Raw genomic sequence first — 4,436 nt, 5'->3', positions numbered from 1 at the left:
CCCTGCTGTGTTCCCTCTCTCGCTGGCTGTCTCTCTCTGTCAAATAAATAAATAAAATCTTTAAAAAAAAACCAAAATCTTAAAAAAAAAAAAAGATGAGAAATGGCCAAGTAGCCTACACACGTGGAATCCAGAGAAAATATTGCATAGTATTTAATTGCCTTTTGAAATGTTTACTGAGCATCTTATTTCAACATGAAGAGGTACTTTGCTTGCACACTGGTAATTCTGTGAATTTCACTTTTGGATCTTGGGGGAGAGTGGAGAGAAGAGGCTAGGCAAATAATTGGCAAGAAAAACAAACGGTTACAAGGCTATTAACAATGCAGCCTTGTTTACCCACTCTTTGCCTATCTGGATTTCTGAAACTGGATTCTTTAGCTCTGTGAACTAGTTAGCACAAGAGCACGCCTTTCGTTTTTAGGGTGCTTGGAATTGTAAGCATTGCTGGAGAGAACACAATCATATATGTCTTAGTTGGATGAGTGCATCCTGCCAGTGTTAGGTCTTGGTGTTGTAAAGGGATTAATGGTGAGAAGTGAGCTGGGAATGGTTTATCTTTGGAAGCCTCTGGAATTGCCTCTTAAAGTCTGTTTGTGTTAACGGACATTTTATAGTGGGGAGGTTACAGAAATCAAAAGGCTGTTAGTTTTGAACCCAGAAGTCTGCTAGTCACAGTGTTAACATTTTTTGTTTGTAAAGCCAAGGAGCAAAGATTGCTTCATTTAATAGGTGGGGCCTTAGTTATGAGCTAGATTAATTTTACTGTGTAGGCTCTTTCAAAGAGTACTACTTTTGAGTAGTATCTGTTTTGTAAAATTTAAGTGACACTGTTATTTCCCCTCATTTTTGGTTATGATCTCTTAGTAAATCTTACGTTTTTATCACAAGAATGAACCAGGCAGTGGAATTTGAGGATACTTTTCTTCTAATTTTAACATTTTTGAAAGAGTCATTTTTTGGGGAAATTGGAAACCGAAGGGCAGAATTTAAAATACCATCCTTGTTACTGCGAGGGAGCTGAGGAAATGTTTTAAGAAGTCCTTAATCTGAGGGGAACCTGGGTGGCTCAGTTGCTTGATTTCTTCTAAGGTCATGAGCTCAGGGTCCTGGGATTGAGCCCCGTGTAGAGCTCTGTGCTTAATGTGGAGTCTGCTTGCCCCCTCCCTCTGTTCTTCCCCTGCCCCCACGCTCTTGCTCGCTCGCTCTCTCTCTCTTAAATAAAATCTTTAAAAAAAAAAAAGTCTAGGTCAGTTTTTGCTTGTGTGTCATAAGTTTCCTGTAGATGTTGGGGCAGATAATCCTCCCCCCATTTTCATTCTCACTTTTTTTTTTCTCTTGTGAAAATATTTCCTTGTGGTTATCACTGAAGCATGATGAAAATTAACTTTTATTAAAATGAAAATGTTAGTTCTGTCATCTGCTGCACATCTGATTTTTGCTTTTGTTTTCAGCACTGGCTTGATGGTACTAAGAGCATCAAAAAGCAAGTAAAAAGTAAGTGTTGAAAAAATTGTGAACAAAAAAAAAGTGAGTTTAATTATATGTAATTATATATTAGAAGCTCTGATTTCAGACTTAATAAAGAGATCATATTTCAGATGAATTTCTTAGCATCTCTACTTTCTAAAGGTAATTTCAATTTGATACACTGACTCACCCCCTAAATTAATATAGGGTTAATAGTAATCCCAAGTCAAGTGCTTTACAGTTTATTTCCCAGAGAAAGACTTGGAGTTTGCAAAGGAGATTGAGTTCTCATGAGATGCTTAACTTTTAGTAATTATGTATGTTGAAATTTTCCTGTTTGGCATCTGCCCTACTCTATAAAATGTTTTGAGACTTTAAAGAAGTAACTTTTAAAATTTAAGAGTAACGAAATGAAACAATTCACATAAAATGTTATCATTATTTCTAGCAATAGTTAGGGGAAGATACCAATGTCCAGTTTGTAATCCAGTTTGTCCTTTGTCGTAAGAGGTTTCAGAGCATCTCAACTTTTGTCTTTACAACATAATGGGACCACTGAGAATTTAGAAGTTAGTGAAGTAGGTGAAATGAATTGGAAAGTGTGGGGAGAATTTGCCATGAACAGTTAATAACCTAGGCATTACACAGTACTCACAAGAAATACAGCTTGCCAGATTTTTAGGGCTGTTAGATTGCACAGTCAAGATTTTTATTTGATGCATTTTGCCCAGAACTGTGGGAATTAATTTAGAGCTATCTATTCTTGGAGATTGTGATAGTAGTATATGATGGTTGGTACATTTAAAAAATCTACTTATTGATCTTTTGTGTTAGGTGTAAGCCACACAGTATTTTGGTGTGTGCCACAATAATCTGTTATCTTCTGTCCCCACTTCAGTAGACTTTTGACAAATTTATTGACTGAAAATTCTTACTCTTTGAATAGTTACATAAAAAGTTAAAGTATTTTTTTGTTTGTTTTTGTTTTTTAATGACAGTTGGTTCACCCTATTGTCTGCATCTTCGAGTTAAATTTTATTCCTCAGAACCAAATAATCTTCGTGAAGAGCTAACACGGTAAGACCACTCTAGAGTTGTACAGGGTGAAGTTTTGGTCAGCTAACTAAAGGTGTTGGAAGATTGCCTTTATAATTCTTTCCAGCTTGTAGACTGCTAATGAAATGGATCTCGTGCCTTTGGTTAAGAGCTCAGACAATAGAATTTCATTTTGGGACAGTGTATTAAAGTGTAGGATTTTTTTTTTCCCTTTATCAATTTTCAAAATAAAGAGTTGGTTCCCTAGCATCCTCTAAAGGTAACTAGTGAGTTCTTTTTTTTTTAAGTATCATTATCAGCTCATGGATTTTAAACAGGACTGCTGTGTTTGACTATATTGCCATATTGTATTTATTTGTGTTATGTTTATTGATGTTCAAAATGATCTATCTTTGGCCACTGGGAGTTTATTCAAATTGACTCCTGACTTTACCTATTGAAATGCCGTTGACTGATGAAAAATATTAGATCCTGATTTGGTTTGAATAGTTTTAAACAAACTTTAAGTAGGTTATATGCAATTATTTTTATTTTGTCCTACCTCCTTCATATTTATTCACTGACTGTGTGTGGTAAATCCATGATTCATACACACATACTGCTTATTAAGTAAAAAACTGAGTTGCTGAGTCCCTTTAGGAGGGTTTCCTCTTGAATACTCTGCCAGTGAGATTGTAGCTAATCTCCATATTTACATACATGCCCTGTTCCTTTCACATATGAAGTAACTTGTATTGTTGTGAGCGTAATGTTAAATGAGATCACAGAGCTCATTTTCAATAATTTGCTTAAAACCTTTAATCTTAAGGTGGTTGTACTGTACTCTGTGGCTTTGTGGACATGCTACCATCCTCCTGATGCTTATCACCCCATTTTTTTCCATATTTTTTTCTTTTATAGATTCTATTGCAGGTAAAATGCTGTAATTAAGAACGTTTCTTCTCAAATTAGAAGGGTAAGATTATTTTTCAAAGTAGATTGTTCTGTTTAGTTAAATGTGTGCCTTTTTTTTTTCTTAGGTATTTATTTGTTCTTCAGTTAAAGCAGGATATTCTCAGTGGAAAGTGAGTATTAGTTGTTTAAGGTAAACCGCATGTTAAGTAATTGAAAATAATTTTGAAAAATAAATTCATAGTTAATTACAAAAAAGAAATGATCAATGCAAAGTATGTATTATTTCCACATCTTAAAGTGAAGCTTGTAAAGTTGACTTGTCTAACAAATTTGTGTTTTGGTCTCAGATTAGAGTGTCCCTTTGATACAGCAGTTCAGTTGGCAGCTTATAATCTACAAGGTAAGCAATTCTTACCTGTTAAGAATAAAGCATAGTTCTTGGGGCACCAGGATGGCTCAGTCGGTTTCGTGTCTGCCTGCGGCTCAGGTCATGATCCTGGAGTCCCCGGGTCGAGCCCACATCAGGCTCCCTGTTCAGAGGGGAGTCTGTTTCTCCCTCTGCTTCTCACCCTGCTTGTGCTCTCTCTCTCAAATAAATAAATAAAGTCTTAAAAAAAAAAAAAGAATAACATAATTCTTTTTTGTATATTTTTAGTTAAGAATTTCAAGATTCAAAGTGATGTGCAAGAAAAGTAACACTGCTGTTGTTGTGTAAACTTGTGTCAATATCCAACCCTAACTAGTACTTTTGTTTTAGAACATTGCCTTCTATTTCTTCCCTTTGATTTTATTTGCTCCATTTTCGTCTGTACCTTGTTTTCAAACAAAAATTGCAGTTGACTTGATAATTTGATAAGTATAATGGGAACTTCTGCTATTTTTTTCCTTGAAAAAATGCAAGGATATAGGAGTAAATTTTTGCAATAGTCACATATTTTCTTTCTTTTAGTTTTAATATTCTTAAAAATGAATCCATGAAAGAAATACTTAGAGTATGTTTTAAATTTCCTTTATCT

General features: G+C 34.8%; 1 non-coding gene across 1 annotated transcript; it reads left to right on the top strand.

Annotated features, from left to right (window-relative positions):
• Positions 1 to 1,425: 1,425 nt before the first annotated feature.
• LOC100481334 lies at positions 1,426 to 3,935 on the top strand. Its single transcript, XR_004623098.1, has 4 exons — positions 1,426 to 1,497; positions 2,469 to 2,547; positions 3,546 to 3,590; positions 3,768 to 3,935. It is a non-coding gene; the product is annotated as an uncharacterized LOC100481334 (transcript).
• The last annotated feature ends 501 nt before the right edge of the window (positions 3,936 to 4,436 follow it).

This window comes from Ailuropoda melanoleuca, unplaced genomic scaffold, assembly GCF_002007445.2.
Source record: "Ailuropoda melanoleuca isolate Jingjing unplaced genomic scaffold, ASM200744v2 unplaced-scaffold7108, whole genome shotgun sequence".
Classification (NCBI taxonomy): Eukaryota; Metazoa; Chordata; class Mammalia; order Carnivora; family Ursidae; genus Ailuropoda; species Ailuropoda melanoleuca.
The sequence above is the reverse complement of the archived record's forward strand: the minus strand, read 5'-3'. Positions and strand labels throughout refer to the sequence as shown.